The 20382-nt window shown below is 34.5% G+C and overlaps 1 pseudogene; it reads right to left on the bottom strand.

The window, feature by feature from the left end:
• Positions 1 to 14478: 14478 nt before the first annotated feature.
• On the bottom strand, positions 14479 to 16754 carry LOC136253553 (long-chain-fatty-acid--CoA ligase ACSBG2-like; annotated as a pseudogene).
• Between the last annotated feature and the right edge of the window lie 3628 nt (positions 16755 to 20382).

The raw sequence follows: 20382 nt of genomic DNA, 5'->3' as shown, positions 1-20382 counted from the left end.
TGTTGAACGGTAAATAAAAAGCACCAGCTATTTCTGATCTATTCATAAGCAAGTATATCATACACCCTCAATATCAGGAAGCGCTTACTCTACGGAGGTACTGTAGAAATACTTTATCAGTATGATCTACAGTAATTTTTGATGTAGACTGCTGTCCACCAAGTCCTTTTTATAGATTTGAGCAATCAGGTACATGGCTTCACCAGGAAAGATTTCTCATGGCTTCCCTCAATCTTCCATTACATTCAGTGCCACTTAATGCACACATGTAAAGTACTTCGACACAGATAGCGGACTATAAGTGATCACTGTGTACTATAACAAAATTTATGACAATATATTGATTGTTGTCAAGGACAAGTGGGTAATACAGCCAGAAAAAAATTACAGATGTGCTAGAGCATGTCTAATAAACATGACTGAAAAGAAGTTGTCTTTATAATATTTCTCCACCTATCAATGAGTGCATACAGTGAAAGAATGTAATTATAAAAATTTCATCACAGACTGGTTTCCCAAAAGACTTCCTGCATATTGATAGCAGACCAGATAACATTGGACATTACAAATATACAACTGATGTAGCTGTCCATTCATGGCTTAGGTCTAGACCAGTATGCAAACATTTATACTTTCCATTCTTCAGACTTAGAACATATGTAACACACAGGGCAGGGTTTACAATAACATGACATGTTATATGTGTACATCCAATAAACAGTAACCAATAACATTCAGTGACATGATTGACTTGCTAATTGGTGTTGTATCAGGTGTGCATTTGGCAGGTTTAAGAGTCGGTGTGATCACCACTTTTCATATATGAGGACACATGTAGAAACACAGCATGACTATTATAGTCTTCCTAGCTATACACACCACCTACCACCACATCTACATAGCTCTATTGACCTAATCTAACCACACAACATTTCCATAAAGCTACAAAATGCATGTACATAACACCACTTTACAAACACTTCTGCAGTTACATTTATACCTAAGCTACACAGTGTATGCAACACACTTAACAAATAAACACTGACACTTAAATATCTATATATACACATACTTTGCATGGGAAAAGGAAAACTGACCATGGGCTTGGGCTCTTGATAGCCAGTAGGATAATCAAATTTTGTGCTATGGAGGATTAGTTTACTGCACAGGTGTACATATCAGCCAAAACTGTGTAGTTTATTTCGGTAGAGTTTTTTTCAACAAGTTGCTCTGCTTGTAACAGTGATGACACTTTACACACATATAGGTAACAAGCTAAGGTAAAACAAGCAGTAACAATATTGTACAAGTAGGTACATCTACTTTGTTTGCTGCTAATTCCTCATTATTTTATAGAATAACGATCATGTGTGTTGAACTTGCTGAAGGCACACAAATTACACATGAAATACAGTAGCTACACACTACTAATTAGAAACAGTTTGATTTCCTTGATGTAATATGTAGTTACTTTAGAGTACACTATTGCTTGTTCCTATACATGTATAGTTGTCTCTACTTTAGCTATTGTTCCTAAAGCTGATATGCAATGAAAATACATGCATGTATAGAGTACTGTAAATAATACTAGTCTATTATCTATATATTGTATAATGTCTTGTGTTAAAAAATCTAATGTAACTATATCTTGCTGTGCTCATTTTGCAGTTCATACATTTATCCCAAGAATACCACCTGATCACCCCCACCATGACTCTGAACTTTGGGGATCAGCACATCAACTAATGGTACTAATACCAGTAGATGTTACAGTATAGTTGTAGCAAATGTATTACATAGAGTATGTTTACATGCATCGCTTTTTACAAGACAGTTGGATCAAAATGCCACAAAGAAGAAATGTCTAATTATGATCACATACAGTAAACCTTATTTAGAAGTCACCTCTTAAACCTTATTCAATATATATACAGTGTTGGGAGTAACGCGCTACTTATGTAACGTGTTACGTAATATTATTACTTTTGTGGTAACAAAGTAATATAACGAAATACGCTATGAAAACAGGTAATATAACGCAAGATACTTTACTTACAAACGTAACGCGTTACCTAAGTAATATAATTACTGTAACGAGTCTAATATGACGTAATATTATTATTAAAAGTAACGAAGTTACTAATCTCGTTAGTAATCCTCTGAGTAACGCCTAACCACAACGAAGTAACGAGGCCTACTGAATGAAGCTTATTCACTAGCTTCTTACTTATAACCAAGATTTGCACATTGTCCAACAACGCAATCAGGTCACGTGATAAGGTGGTAGTTTCACACGTGACAGCTTAAGGCTGTGGACACAAAGTAATATAATATGTAATATTATTACAGTTACTTTATTTTATGGGTAATATGTAACTGTAACTAAATAGTTCTGTTGCAAGTAATATGTAATATGTAACTAGTTACTTTTACAAAGTAACTTGCCCAACACTGTATATATAATATAGAGAGAGCCTGCATGTTGACCCCATGCCATGCATTACTTGGACATATTTCATATAGTAAGGCTGTATTGTTACTACTTTTAGTTCCAAGGTGGTTAGTTATACCGGCTAGATAACTGAACCTTTCAGAATGGTGTTGTAGACAGTGGGTATTACCATATAGTAAAGTGAACTACTGTGGAACTTGTTTAAACTAGTTTTCTTTGGGCTTTTTATGACCATTTTAGATAGGTAGCTGCAATGGACAGACATGGAGTTTTAAATTAGAAATTTGTGGCAAATTTAGATAGCTGGCATTTTTAGATAGCTGGCTACTAAGATAAAACATTTATTTATAATCACTGATATTTTTGTCACTTTGTGACAAGAATACAACGGACTGGTGGCCCTCCACTAAGTTATGCAAGTTATGAAACTTTTCATGATCAAGTATGTAGTGATGTAGTGCTATACTAGCAAGTCTTGTTGCACTAAGTGTTTAGCAAGCTTTAGTTCTATCTTCTGTTTTGGCTGGAGCAAACATATATAATTTCTGCAAAGTCACTTGTTTACAATATTTTCTTGTTTACATAACATTAAGGTGACTGTATGTTTGCTCACATTTAATATTATGTGCAAGAATTGTTTACATTGAAAAATTGCACATATTAAACATACCCAAAACAAGCACATGTTCAGACTAAATAACATGACTATATTATTTTGGTGGATATCTATAACCACTGACATGTGTCATACACATACATTCATATTACATACATAGTAAATACATATATTCACACAATGATTCATTCATACATACATGACTCCTTAGGCACTTATCTAGAATGCAAACTAGTTGTCAAGGGATCAACTCACAGGTTGGTAAAAGTCTCCTTGCTTTCAACAATGTGGATGATGTCAAGATTCTGACCCTTTGCATGCTATAATATCAAACTTTCAAATTTCTTGTATGTTAATAAATAGCACATTAATTTTATGTTCTTTGGCTACATGCTGTATTACCGTATCTTCAGGGCCACCTAGAGACTGTAGGGAGCCCGTGGCAGTATAGGAAATTGGGGCCTACAGTATTTGTGAAATACACCATTTTAGCACTGTCCGGTACCTGGGGCCAGAAGCAAATTTCCCCAGCTGTTTCCCTCTCTTGGCAGCCCTGCGTATCTTGCTGTAGTACATACTAATGTAAAAAATACTGTATAGTATTTTTTCAAGGGACAAATTTCGTGCTTTTTTTCATAGATGTATATGTGAACATAGAAAAAGCAGAAATGGAACCCAAGCAATCGTTAATGTGTCTCTTGCTGGAACTAACAAAATGTAGAGTGTAAGCAAATTTGTAAAAGTATTAATAGCTGATGGTGTAATACTCACAGCTGCTGCTGGAACCATGGATTGTGCTATATTTAGGAATGTAAATTATGACTCCTGTAAAGTTTATCCAGCAGGTTATGATGGTGTTATCAATGCAGGTGCTACTGACATGAATGATAATACATTGATGGGTGAATTTGATGGGAGAGATCAATCCACCAATTTGGGGTCATGTGTAGACATGTCTGCTCCAGGCAACAACATTCTCAGTATAGTGACATATGTATCCCTAACACCCCCTGCTACAACTCTACAGCTTGTAAAGGAGATGAATGTAGTAAATGTCTAAGATTCTGAGTAGGAACGTCTCAGAGTGCTATGGAAAAGTGCCTACATATAACCAATACAGAAACATGTTAAGAACTTACTTATCCAGAGGCAGAGTCAGATTCTGTAAGGCATTTGAACCTGTGAGGGATTAGTTGTTGCTATCAGCTTACACGTAACCGTTTGCTGTACTTAGGAGTTTTGTCTTTTATTGATTGTGAAGAGTTTTATACCAACCATTAACAACTGATAGAGCCATTTTGTCTGACACTACCAGCTATTAATAATCACCATATTATTTTTGTAAGCTATTTTATTTACTGTATGTACACATGATAGGTTGAAATTTGTGAAAACTGTATTGACCTCATTAGTAATTTCTAATTAATGAATAATGTTAAGGTGTGGAATGGAGTTTAATACATCCTAACACAAGAATTAATACCAAGCAATATTGTTTTGATTCAGCTACACTATTAAAGTAATAGCAGAATTGCTACTCTTGTATAACTTCTATTATTGGCTTTCAGAAATGATGCATCTTGTGTTTGCATTGCAAACTCTAAATTTTACTCATACAGTGTGCAAAATTCATGATAAGTTAGACAAGAATCCATCATCACTATAATCCTTGTAATGACATCACATAAATGGAGAGTCTCCCTCACCTCCACCCTCACAGAGAGATATACACATACTATGGTACACTACATATCTGCCAATAATTTAATATAATACTGTACACATGCTACACTGTATGTAAGCAGCTTATGTGTTCATGAAATCCAAGTCCTCCATAAATTTAGATTCATTTACTTATCTAGGGGCTTAATTTTTCTTTGCATAAAATATGAATGCACATCTCATTTGCTGTGAAATTTGGCATACTTTAGGATGCAGTTTTGAGGTGAATTCACGTATCAAGTCTGGTCCAAAATCTGATAAATATTCACTGAATTATGGACACTAAATAGACTGATGCATTACCACTCCAGCAATAGGCACCAGCCTACAATGCTGGCATAAATGTGAGCATAATAGGTGCCTGAAAGCATCAAGCATAATGCTAGCATAATAGGCAGAATAATTGTCATACTGTAAGCAAAAATGCATGCCACAGAAAAAGATTGACTTATAATAATAGAACAGTTGATGCTACTGATGACATCCGGCCACTTTTATTAACAAAGCAGCCAAATTCTTAATGCACAAGAGTACTTTTTACATTTAACCAGTTGTTCATAAGCCAAAGTTTATGGTAAAAGTTTTGAGCATAATTATGAGCATAATAGGCAAAATCAAAAGCATAATAGGCTGGTTCCTATCCAGCAAAGTAGAGTACATATGACAGTGAGTTGAAAACTTTGTCTGTGTATTCTATTGTAGGTTAACCATCATAGCTCAAATCTTTGTGGTCAGCTATGAGTTACACTTACAATAGCGTGAGGTCAAAATACTTTAATAGAACAGTCACTGAATAGTAAAATGTGCACAAAAACATTCTAACAAAGGACCTCCATACCTAATTCTCAAACCTTTAACTACTGAACTGCTGTTGTCAGCTGCTCACTACACTTAATTTTTAAACCTTATATAGATAAAATTCTATGGTTGTTGTATACAATAAAAGTTCAGATCTGCCAATACAAAATTTAAGTTGTTCTAGAACATTTTGTCTGTATCCTATATTAGAAGTCCTCAATAATTATTGTGTGCTCCTATTAGGGTATTACAAAAATAAATTTGAAATAACACACAGTCAAATAAAATCTACAGTCAACAATGGCCTGACCACTTCTTTCATCTTTTCATTCAATATAATTATGTGAACAGATTTGACAAAACAGGCTTCCACACACATCAAATTCTTTGACTTTAACAGCTTGTAACTAGACCACTCAGCATGCTATTAATCTACACTTTTAACACATGTCTTTCATTGCATTGAGCAATACCAGGTGAAAAATATTAATGTGCAAGTGATAGCTTACTCCTACATTAAGTTATGGTCCTTTAAAGTCACATATCTGGATGTGTGTGGAAGGTCTCTCAGTTGCTGGGAGCTGTGCCCTCAGAACTCTGCTTCTGGTAACTCAATACCGCTGTGGAAAACCCTTTCAAAACTCCTCACTGTCTATATATATTTATACAGAATGTACTAGTAGAGTGGCTATTACAGCTACCTAAAGCTGCATGATTTAATTTTGTGCAGGTGCTGGCCTGGGGAAAAGCCTTGTCAAATTAAATTTGTCTATGAGGCCACTATTTGGTACTTTTCAGTTTTTTTAAAATCAGAAAACAGGTCGGAAAATTCCAAATGTAGAGTGCAGGCGGGTCATCACCATTACCGATTATCCCTATAGTACTTGTCACAGCATAGCTAGTTAGAATTATTATCATACCTCAACTCTGTATAATTAACTGGCAGTTAGTTAACTTGGATAACTCTACATATTATAAACTGTGGAGTCCTCACAACCATAAGATTCCAGTCCACTTCAGATGTACGCACATATAGTTGTCCTTCAGTTCACTGAGTCCAACTTGAGCTTTCAACTTCTTACTTGTAAAATTCTGCAAACACTGAAGTCAGAGTGTGCTAACTGCACAAATCTTTTACGATCACTTCTCTTGGTTAAAATGCAGCTAAAACAGTGGCATAATGGTTGTGTGCGATGATGATGGCTCAGTCATCAACAAGCCTAATAACATGCTGTATTGCTCAAGAAAAAATGTGGCCACTTGATTGGAAAACTAGGCTGTGGCTATCCAGTGTATTTGCAGGTAAATTTCCAACATATTTGTCCATTTGTGTGTTGTATTATAGTAGATAAAAGTTTCTTTCATGAAAAGATTAGTATACTTTGATGCACACTGCATTGCAAAAAGTTTTTTCTATAGTGAACTAATAGTCACCTACTTCACGAAGTACTATGATACAAGAGTCACATAGTTAGTATTCACAATGCTCTAATAAAAGACTGTCAGCAGTGGGATTATGTAAGAACATAATTCAAGCAGCATTGCCTCTTGCAGAATAGGCACCCTGATATATTCAAGTTGTGCATGCACAGCATTAAGGATTAGGCGCTGTATGTAATATGGTAAATCACAGTAAAAGCTTGACATGTTGTCAAGTTAAGCTGTTCAATGTAACTATGAAAATAACATTTCATTTGCTGTGCCACATAATAAATTTGAATTTAACATGGCAGCATTCAGTTTTTGTTGATGTAAACACCTTGAAAATAACAACTTTATAATTATAGGCTCATTAATAAAATAACACAGCTTTCTAGCCATGTTATTTAGATCTCTACTGGATCCAGAAGCATTATATAGTGGGTGTATGTGCATGTACTGTACATTTATATCAAGGGATGTGAGAGACTTTTAATTTATGAGTCCTTTTAATGTTGTGTATACCCCTAACAACTTGATGGATTATTTGGGCAGTCCCTATTAGCAATTGCACTTGTACCAAATGGTTACCATAACATAAGTACCTATTTGGTTTCATTGTTTTCAATAACTTTGCTAAACAGTGACATGTTTGTGCACATAACATTAAGTATTATAAAGTAACTTATCCTCATTAACAACTAGTATCCTCTGTTATATTTACAGTAGATGTATTTTACAGCACTGCTGTATACAGGTAAAATGTAAAAATGTGATTGTGCTAGGTTGTTAGTGGTACATGCAAAATCTATGCATGTTGGCTTAAGGAATTCTAGATGAAATTGTACGCATTATAGTACAGGTGCATTACTAACTACATAATATGCTAGTACCATCAGAGTTGTATATGTAAGTGTGTGTAACTAGTAAGTGTGCATAACTAGTAAATGTGCGTAACTAATAAGTGTGCAAAGTATGAATAGTATTTTGTGATTTCTTTAACTTTTACAGTACACTTTCAACATGAAAGGAACTTTATGTGGCCCAAAAATTGCACTTTTGAAGTTCTAAATTACCTAACCAGCTAGTTATATACACCAACCTGTTCATATACAATCAATAAACTTATTAAGCCATGTACAGTATGTCAATAATTTTGCAATTCACCCATCTCTTAATTATAGAGGAGAGAATCAGAAAATGAATGTACCAATGCAACTGCTCCTGTTATCAACATTGTCTGGCATTACACTTTGTACCATTTACATTGTGATGCCTGATACGCCCAAGAAATCATGTTATAATTGCAAAAGGCTTGATCAGTATCTTAGTAATGCTAAAAAGTACTTTACTTCCGATGCTGAGTTGCACTTTCAACGAGGTGAATTTATGATTTATTCCAACTTCAGACTAATTGATGCTCATAATATCTCATTTATTGGCACTGCATTTAATCAAAAACCAAGTACAGTTATCAAGTGTGATGATAGACATGAGCCAGTTGGAATTGAGTTTATTGGTATAACTTATTTAGTAATGAAAAATGTGAAAATTGTACACTGTCATACTATGAACGAGTTAAGGAATCTCCACTCTCCAGTTCCACACAATCAGTATCCAATGTCAGTGATAATTTTCAACTGTTACAATATAAGTTTGCATAATGTAGAACTTTTTGGTTCCTCATCACATTCACATGGTGGAAGGTTACTAGCATCAAACATTTTTGGAAAATCGATCATTTCTAATCTTACCTGCAGTGAAGTGTTCATTTTCTATGCTGACACATCTCTGGTGAAGTCTGCACAATCCAATAACACTCTCATTGTTCAGAATTATGATCCATTATACTACGATTATAGCAGTGAAATATATTATCAATCAGATCAATACTACTACAATGACCCATTCTCACACTCCTATGAAAATGAATATTTATATAGGCACGGTGATAATTATGATCGGCAACCAAACTCACAAATAAAAGATTTCACTCATTTTGATGAGCTATACACATTGCCAGCTATAATAGTACATCTAAAACAAAATCTTTACGGTGTGAACTTACAAATTGTGAACACTACTTTTTATATCTTGGATTATTTTACAGTTATGCATATTGTTAGCAATAATGATGGTAATTTTAGAAGCCACATCTCAGTTAACTATTGCGTATTTATAGATATTGAGTTTACTAAGTCACACAGATTTCTTGCTAGCATGATACTGATAAACTTCATCACATGTGATGTCAAAACAGGAGAGCAATTAACTGGAAGCACCACGTTAAATTTTAAAAACAACACATTCACCAAGAATGTTTATGAAGGAAATTTGATAAATATAGCATGGGAACATAAAAACTGTTCTCGTGATTGGACTGGTACTAACTCAAATCAGATAATGCCACAAATTACAATTTCTCAGTGTTATTTCATATCAAACAAGTTTACACACTTTATACGATTAGTGTCACTAAAACTAGTTAAAGTTGTTGTTAAGATATCTGGTACAATCTTTGAAGAATTATTAGAGAGAAGAAATCACGCAACAACTGGATTACCAGCAATAGTCATACAAAATGTAATCCTTTCACTTCAAGGGCCAGTAACTTTCCACAGTGTGGATATCACAAGAAGTCTAATATATACAAACACTCATATCTTAGTCACTGGTACTATCTCATGTTCACATATCAAAGCAAAAGGTCTAATTACCGGAACATCCAATTACAGAATACATCTGATTGGCAATGTTTATATTAGCATAAGAAACATAACAACACAAAATGAAGCCTTTACAGCAGAGAAGACAGGTAATCAGCTCTATTCTCCATGCTATTTTCAATTTTATAAAACAAATGATAACAAAACACCAGAGCACAAGATTGTGATATCTCATATTGTAAACAATAAAGTCTTTGATATTAACACTGGTAATGTGAATTGTAAACTGGTTAATGGTTCTGTGTACTATGAGGCAAATCCTCTGGTGATCTATCAAAGTCATATTCACCTAATCAACAAAACAGGACAATATCCACTATTTGACACTGGTTTGCTATGCCACTGTCTAAGTGTACCAAACCCAAACTGTACTTCAAATATAATAGGACCAATATTTCCTGGACAAATTCTTAAGCTAAATATCGCACTCAACAAGCGAGTAATTAATGAAGCTGCTGTAGCAATTTCTGTTAAAGTTTATGATGAAGATATTCCAGAATCTGTGTGCAAAGTGTCGTCACTGTTACAAGCAGAGCAACTTGTTGAAAAAAACTGTACTAACATAAATTACACAGTTTTGGCTGATAACACACACCTGTGTAAACTAATCCTCCATAGCACAAAATTTGATTATCCTACAGTCTACAATGTCAGGCTATTGCACTGGCCACATGGATTTGTGTTTAGTAAACAAGAAAAGAGATGTATTTGTGATAAGGTACTGACTTCAAATAATATAATTTATGATTGTGATATAAATGAGCAAACTATACTAAGGCCTACAAATTTGTGGATAACAGTTACAGCTAAAAATGGCTCTTATAAATACCACATTAATTTGAATTGTCCACTCCATTACTGCCTACCTCACTCATCACATCTTAACTTCTCCACTCCTGACTCACAGTGTCAGTTTAACAGATCTGGTATATTGTGTGGACATTGTCAACAAGGTCTCAGTACTGTATTTGGATCCTCTCACTGTCAACAATGTTCAAATACCTACCTGTTTTTAACTGTACCTATTGCAGGAACAGGTCTTGTGTTGGTGTTTCTACTCTTTATTCTCAACCTCACAGTAACTGATGGAACTATCAATGCATTCATATTGTATGTTAATATTGTCGGTATTAACACTCCGGTGTTGTTTCCTCATGTAAGTAGTTTTACACCAGCCTACATCCTCATTTCACTAGCTAATCTTGATTTGGGTATTCAAACATGTTTCTACAATGGTATGGATGACTATGCTAAGATGTGGTTACAATTAGTGTTTCCCTTCTACCTCATCTTCATTGCTACATCACTCATCATAACAAGTCGTTACTCCACTACAATACAGAGGCTCACTGCACGTAGAGCACTACCAGTACTTGTTACACTCTTCCTATTGTCCTATACTAAAATACTTCTTATAGTGTCCAGTGTCTTGTTCTCTTACTCCAAACTCATCTCCCTACCCAGTGGACACACTACTATAGTTTGGTCAGTTGATGCTAATGTTCCTTTATTTGGAGTTAAATTTATTGTATTATTCATAACATGTTTAATCATCTTTCTGATGCTAGTGCCTTTTAATATGGTCTTGGTGTTCACACGGCTGTTTTCAAGGTTTTCCTTTATTAACAAATTCAAACCACTTATAGATGCCTATCAAGGACCTTACAAGGACAAAATGTATTACTGGGTTGGACTACAACTTGCGTTAAGAGCTGTGTATTTTGCATTGTCATCATTGGACAGGAACATCAACCTTACAGTCAGTATTGTACTATTTAGTTTAGTAGAAGGAATGTATGGTGCTATCAAGCCTTTTAAAAATGAGATGAAAAATTATCAAGAGCAAATCTTTAATGTAAACATTCTTATATTGTTTGTAATAGCACTGTACAATCAAACTACCACAAACACAATTGCTATCAATGTAATGATTGGGTTGGCTATGGGTCACTTCAGCTTGATTGTCATGTATCACATAGTTACATATGTGCTCAGTGGAGATACCAGAGATAAATTACAGCTATATACCAGTACACTGACTGAGCTTATTACTAGACAGCGAAAGAAACCTGGTCTCCAGCAGTTTGATTTACATGATAATATTAGAATTCCAGAGGCTGTCAACTATCGTGAATATCGTGAACCACTAGTACTGTTGGGTCATGATTAGACTCCTCATGATCAGAAACAAATGCACACATTCATTGGTATAGATACATGCATACATAAAAAATTCTTTGGTAGACAAAAATTGTACATGCATACACAATAATTACTAACTTTAATTACAACATGTTGCTATACTGCTTGTACATGTGTAGCTATATTTTGTGCAATAATGTAACTATTATAATTTTAATAAACCACGTCTAAAATTGTATCATGTCTGGCCAATATAAATGTGTTCTGGCATGCAGGAATTCTTTGTAAGCTCTATAATAATCATTACTGTCTGTCTGTTACAGTTGTTGCTAACCTAGATACTCCTGACCAGTTGTAGCTATAGCTGACCAGAGTAGACAGAATGAAGTGACAAGCATAGTCAGCCAAACAAGTGATTTGGATGCATCAGGTATTAGCTTCAGTCTGGTAATAAAACATAATTTCACAAAATATAGCTACACTGTTGTTTGGTTGCTGCTGCAGCTGTATATCACTATAAGGTTACTTAACCAAAACATGGTGATATCTCTAGATTGCTTTTACATTACAGTACAGTAACAGACTAGCTAACAGTGTTTACTAAAATGTGATTCTGGTGTAACTGAAATCACTCAGAATTATGAATATTCATACTTTTTGAAGCCAAAGGATGATACACTGTACATTCTAGTAGTTGTACATCTGAACACATTTATAGTTACAAGCAATCATCCAATATAATTATTTTGTAGACTCCTCAATATTATGAAAGTTAGTGGTTAAATTACCTGATGTTAATGTGCCACACAGTAAGGCATTACAAAATTCTACCTAGAGTTAATAATAGTGGTGAGGACAGTGTCTACCATAATACAGAGCCTCTACAAATGATTCTGAGGGATTCAAAGGATTTTTCTCAGATGCATTAACAAGTGCACGCTGGAAAAAATAGAAATATGGTAATTGAAACAATCTTCACATATAGAATATACTACAAACCACAAAGATGTACAAAGGAATCTTTTTGAATCCCTCATGGCTCCATGTTTCATTAGACATTCTCCTCTCCACTATTATTAACTTTTGATTTTAACTATTAATGACAAAATCAACTGGTACATGAACACTAGGTAATTCAAGCACTAACTTTTATGTTGATTGAGGAGTCACATATATATAAATGTTTGGTTTTGGGAATGAACAAATCACCCAATTTGTAAGTTAATTGTTGTCCCACGCATTGTGAAATTACTACATGGTCTGATATAATTGAGTATATCTCCTAGATAAAAGAAACTATGGGTGTGAAATTTCACAGCAAGAAGGCATATTTAATAATAGTTGCTTTATCAGAATATGCAAAAAGCTAATTGTAAAAATTCTCTGAAATTTTCAATTGAGAATTTCCACAAATTTTGCATGTTCCCAAATGTATGGTTTTTCAAAATAGGGGCACATATATATCTGATAACTGCACACAACTACAAATTTTTTCAGGTGCACAGCTACTGTCTGGATTAGGATGCATATGTTAGAGTGTGTACATTTTAAACTCATATAAGTAGCTGTAGCTATCATCCTTTGGCTTCAAGTTTCAATGATATTAATTTTTAATAATTTCACATCAAAATCACATTTTAGTTTGCAATCGTAGTGCACTTTGGAATCCTTTAATACAAGTACACAGAAAAATTTGGAATTTTCAACTAGAGTAGGGACCATAACATATCGGTAAAAAGTACTGAAACGAGCTGGATTAGTGCACGATATTGAATCACAGTAAAACAATAAGAAGTATTATATCCCTACTGTGCATTTCCATTATGGTATCTTGAGCACAGTAGTGATATAACACTTCTTATTGTTTTACTATCGTGTATTAATCCAGCTTGCAATTGCTTCAGATGTGTTATGGTCCCTACTCTAGTAGAAAATTCCATTTATTTCCTTTTATGTAAATAATTATTATGACTGGTGAACTCACGCATACCGCATCTGAAATGGTGCCACGTGCCCCAATTATCATCTGAAAAGTGAAGTATTCATTATGCTTCGTTGTCAGTTAGAGTTCCAAATCTTCTATCTTGGCTGAAATATGATCGATCAAAAAAGTTTCTCCATAGGTACCTGTAATAAAAAAATATTAAAGTCCGTCGACTATTGGTGGCCATTTTACATTTGTGACATCATTTTTTATAGAGGTAATAATGGAGACACACATATAAAACCAAAGTGCAGAATAATTATTAATAGTGTTTCTTATGTAAAAATCTGAAGGAAAATTATAAATGACTATCTAAATAAAGTAATTCAATCAATTCAGCATATTTTGTAGTCACTACTGATCTTCTTAGCTTTAGTGTAGGTCCTGTATGGATCTCATGATTACTACTAACTAATAATAAGACTTTTCTAAAATGATGTCACAACTATTGTTGAGGGGACTGTATTTTTCAAGTGTTGTTTTCCCATAAAATAACTTAAGTGAAACAAAACTTAACAACTGCATCACCGTATAACCATAAAATACTCCTCCACCTTTAGTAACATACATTTCAAATCCAAATTAATATAGATCACCATAATATTATGTTGGAATGATGTCACTTAGAAAGGACAATATAGTACAGACCTAGTTCTCCCCCAGGATGCTGAAATCAATTTTGAGCAACTTACATTTCTGTACCTGTAGCATACAACATCAGGTTTATTACTAACTACTGCACATTTTGATCATTAGATATGTTTTTGTTTGTGATATACTGATTAATACCATCCTGGATGGCTGTCTTGTTCTCTGTCTCTATCACTTGTGACACTGTTGTACACTTACAACATAACTCTTTAAACATCTCAATCACTTGTGGTTGAAGGTCATCTGTGGCCTCTCCAGTATCAGGGTCCACAACACACTATGTACGGAATAATACTAGCTTTTTACATATCTCTCAGATTTCCTACCAAGACACACAGTAGTGTGTGTCATGCAACAAAAAGTCAGTGCAATACAAGAAGAGTTCTCCACCAGGTAGAGTAGGTCACATTCCAAACACATAAAAATGTTTGGAGAACAAATTAGCAGAAGAAACCCAAGGAAGAGTTACATAATCACAAGAACAATTCCAATAGTTTCAAAATCATAGTCCAAAATGCTCTAATAGAACACTCACCACAGAATTTAAAAACAGTTGCCTAAAATTCAAACCGCAGGCTCCTCCACTTACATTTAAACACCCAAAACCTTTCACTATTGAACCACTGCTGACAGTTAAAATTATCTGCCACCCTATCTTATAAATAACAGTCTAGTAACCTGGGATATTTTACCATAAGCAACCATTCTATTAGAAAAACTTTAATACAATAACACATCTGTACTGGCTGTTGTGCATACACAGATATCATTGCATATTCTAAGCTGGCCTGTTTGCAAGCAATAAAGATGTAAGCCAAGGCACACATAAAAATTTTTAACATGTTCCCAACTTCCCATAAGTGGTTGCTGCTGTGGGCATGGATTCTTTTTTTTGTGAATATTGGTAGCATATCCACATACCAATTTCTCATAAGTATTTACTCTGTAGGTGTGACAACTGGTGAATCTTTTACATGTTTATGGTAATTGTTTATAATGCTTTATCTTCAAACCCCAATCCTTATGTGTGTCACCAAAATTAACACATTTGCACTTTATGGTACTTTGTACAAAATCAAGTCGTTATTAGCCGAATATTGAGAGCTTGTATCTCAGAAATGTCTGGGGTAATTACACTCAATTTCAGTAATTAGCATTTGCAATAGTCATCATATTGTATAATGCCCCACATGGGGCATGAATGTGTGCAAAGTCTCTGATCATGCATTACTGCAAGAGGCTGAGTTTGTTACATCACGCTAATCACTACACACTACACACCGTCATCATGTCCTATGCTACAAGATTTTGAAAAAGAAATGAAAACTACTGCTACAAAAAAGGGTGCACATGTTTCCACAGGAAAAGTTATTCTACTTACAATAATTATACAGCACAAAGCAACTTGAAGAGTGAAAATCATGCTACTGTTGTCCTTGTAACAGCACATTGGAGTACACACTGGAGTGGCACACCAACTTTTTGTTTCACATGACAAACTAATGTGACTCTTGATCACTACAAGTTTTCACCTTCAGTGTCAGTAGGCATGTCAGGTATTTCCTCTTATCTCCTATCAACATCACATTACTCAGGAAGGGAACTTCAGTCTTGATACAGTTTTCAATGTACACTGGAGGAACATGCTCTCCACCAGCTGTTATGATCAACTCTACACATAACACACACTATCCAAATCCTCCACACATTTACCAGTTACTTTTGATATGACCAGTGATGTACAAGAAACCATCCTGTATACAACAGTAAACATCACAAGAGAAATTGATATTTCGAGACCTTATCTAGTCGGCCAATGTCTCCAGAGTCTAACAATCCTTCATCATCAATAGTTTCCTTTGTCTTCTCTTCCATACCAAGGTAGCCCATGAAAATGTGTCTCCCATAGAATAACACCTACACAATACATTAAATCCTACTACAAAAGCACAATAAGGTCATGGAACACACATAGCTGGTCTTGTTGGTGGAAATGGTACTGGACTAACCACTAGTGTTACTTTGTTTTCTGTTAGAGTAGCAAACTGTGGATGTAGTCCTTCTCTAACATCTCTTATTGATGGACTGATGTGTGTCCTTCAGCACAGGAAAAGTAGAAATGGAACACGTGCAATTGTTAATCTTTCTATTGCTGTTACTGGCAACTTACCAGGTATTTTTGATGCAGTTTGGAAAGTATCAGGAAATGACATACCAATTGTTGCTTCTGCTGGAAATGGACATTCTACATTGAATTTTGATGCCTGCAAGGTTGAACCAGCTGGTTACAAGGGTGTTGTCACCATAGGTGCCACTGACATGGATGACAAAAGCATTGTTTGTTGAATTTGATAACAGGGAAATAACTTTCGACTTAGGTTCATGTCATCATGCATGGATGTGTTCACTTCTGGTTACAACATTCTCAGCAGTGACATATATACAACAAGCAGCTGCACCTGCTATAGGCCTAGTGCTGGTGTTTTTGAAACCATCATAGCTTGAGCTGAATGTAGCAAGACATGCCATAGATTTTGAACAGGAACTTCTCAAAGCATTTCAATAGTCACTGGAGGTGTTTCCCTATTATTGGAGAAGTGTCCATCTCAGGCATCTCTTAACTGTAAACAGATTCCAAACATTGTTAGAACTTCTCTATCTAAAGGCAGAGCGTGATTTTGTATGGCATTTGAACTTATTGAGTCAATTTCCTCAATTATTAGCTGTCAATGATGTTGTTGCTTCTTGACCCAATCATCTATTATACATAGGAGATCTACCTTCTTTTAATTGCAGTGTGCCTTGATCATTAATCATGCATCCCAATCAATTATTGAACTTTCTAATAAAGTAGTGCTTATTTTGTATGCTATACAGTCCTGCAGACTTAAGTCACATCATTTCCAACATTTAATACTGCATATATTATATACCTGTATATCATAATTCATTATGTTATCGGCATTAATTTGAATTATGCATACAAATGATGACATCATGAAACTGCGCACCTCTAATAATAAGACAATGCTTCATGGGTATGGATATACGTATGTTAACACCACATACTAACGCATAACACAGTGAAAATCTGACTGATAAAGTTAAGGGTGCTGCTATCCATGAAGGATTACATTAGTGATTTTCACAGGTTCTTACAGGGTAGCACTTCTATTATAATATCTTTGCATTTCAAAAATCTGAGATCCACCTTTCAAATTGAATAGGAAACATGTGTTTTGACTATAATACAGTAAGGAAATGGTTTCTCAAAGTGAATCAATATGTTATTAAGTAACTAGTATATTTACAGTAATTAATGAAGTAGTGATCTAAGCAATTAAAATTATTGAAACAAGAGATATGTGATTGACGATATAACAACATAGCGTGGTGAAAAAAGGTATGTGCTACCACATTTATTTTGTTCAATGCCAAAGTAAGGATTTTCCCATGTAGTTATCACTTGAATTTTATAGTAAATTGTTTTAGTTTAGCTATGATATATACTGTATGACTGATGTAGGGGCGAAATATCCAATAGCATACTGCAGGTGTAGGAAAACTTTCTTGCTTTTTATTTATATGACAAAATTCATTATTAAAATAATACCAGATTTCAGACAATCAGTTTTAATGTCACACTCAACAACTCGAATAGCTTATCAGTGACCAAAATAGGATGTTTAGTTTCAATCAGCATCATGGCCCTATACTTTCAATTACAGCAAATTCTGTGAAGTAATCCAACAGGTTCGTATAGGCGTCCAAACAGTACCACAGTGAATTATAAAATATATTTCATGCATGATACTGAGACTGGTTTTACAAAATCTGGTCACATTTTTGTGTAAAACAATATAATAGTTCTATAGTTTTGTATACACCATACAGGGGTGCATGGTCAAACAAGGGAATACAAGTCAGAAAGATTCAGTGCATGTCACACACATGACAACTCTATTGATGCGATGAGGTGATCACTACACTATATTAATTAGGATTTCTGATTGTTCTCTATTACAGTAGCCATCTTGATATTTGTACTCCTAAATTCTTTTCATGCAAACTCAGTTCCTTTTAATGGTTGTATTAGTGCATCAATGGTAGCTATGCTACTGTAAAATGTAGCTGATTACTGACAACACCGATCATGCAATACTTTATCAATAATGTGCTCTCTATGGAATTACAGGCCTACTTGTATGGCTGTGAAATTATAAACTCAGCTTATTGTGATTAATGGACAGGTTAACAACATTAGGACCATGTGTACAGCAAAGAAAGAATGATATGAAGGTACTGCATAATTAAACTATTGTACTGTATGTGTTTAAATATCACTGCTGGTTTGTTCAAAATGAGATGATGCACAGTAATCTCCAATTAAGGAACCACCTAAACTTTAGCCGTGAATTGTTTACAGTTACTAGGGACTGAAGATACAACATTGTGTGTACATGTACACATATAGGCAAGAATTGAATTTATTGTTATTGTGAAACTAATCAGACAAATAAATGTATAGATGAACATCGTTTTCAGTTACAGGTCCTAATAACTGTATAGATGAACTCAAATCCACAACACAAAAATAAGAACAAAATTTAATATACAGTACAAGAAGTGGCTACAAAGACTATATTGTGACAGACTACAATAACAATTTATATGATAAGTGAAGGTAAGCTACTGAAGCATTTCAGGTCACATAATTATTGTGTATGTGAATAAGTGAGTGTATTGTATGTATGGGACTTTGCACTTTATGCATCAACTCATTGCTGTTTCTTAATTATTATGTACACGTGTGAAAAACTTGAAATCAATTTAATGTAGTATGCATTAACTGATTACTTGTAGTCATTAACGTAATGACCAACTGAAAAATTTAAATAAATTTTTCATAGGCAGACCTTCAAGCCAAGAGCATTCACCATGTATTCTTTTTGTAATGCAAATAACTACTGCTCAACTACAACTATTTTCTCAAGTACATTACAGCTGTGAATGAGTTGTGCTGTTTTATCAAGTATTTATTGCAATTATTATTTGACTGATTTTGTTTGTATGCCTACTGATCCTGTACTTGATATTTGTCCTAGCTGAAGTAGTCTACAATTCTATAAAGCCTTGAGTGTGCTATATACCTAAGTCATCTGATTGTGCATGGGGTTCAGCAATGCATGCTCCACATGGCACTCCCATAATATAATTATAGCTCTTGGAAGTTTAAATTCATGATTCTGAGTAAGATCTCTACCTTAGGTTTGAATGCATACTGGGACTTGAGGCTTGGGAGAGACTAACTACACATGCTCCAACATTAGAAATGTGAAATATGCTTTGTGTAGCATACTGTACATTTGTGTGTACCATGCAATGTAATCTATCATCTTGACAATTATAGATAACATGCATGCAGTGATAAAATCACTACATACACCTGCAGCATTGTATTCATGTCAAAAAATTAGAAATACTTTTCTCAGGTCCACCATGTATCCATTGTTGCTACTATTATTACTACTTCACATTACAATTGGTAGTGTCTACAATGTGACACCAGATGATCACTACTATCCTAACACTACATGTCATCATTGTCATAACCTACAACACTACCAGCTCAATACCACCAAATACTTCACCTCTAACATTCAACTACTCTTCCTACCAGGACTACATCACCTTCACACTGATCTCATCATACAAAATGTTTACAACATTTCATTCATTGGTAGTACAACTAATGGTACAGCACCAGACACAGTCATCCAGTGTAACTCATCAGTTGGTATTGTAATGACTAATATTACTAACTTGATAGTAACTAATATAACAATTAGGAGCTGCTTGGGTAATGAATATA

The sequence above is a fragment of the Dysidea avara genome, chromosome 4 (genome assembly GCF_963678975.1).
Source record: "Dysidea avara chromosome 4, odDysAvar1.4, whole genome shotgun sequence".
Taxonomy (NCBI): domain Eukaryota; kingdom Metazoa; phylum Porifera; class Demospongiae; order Dictyoceratida; family Dysideidae; genus Dysidea; species Dysidea avara.
Note: the sequence above shows the minus strand (reverse complement) of the source record. Positions and strands in the feature narration are given on the sequence as shown.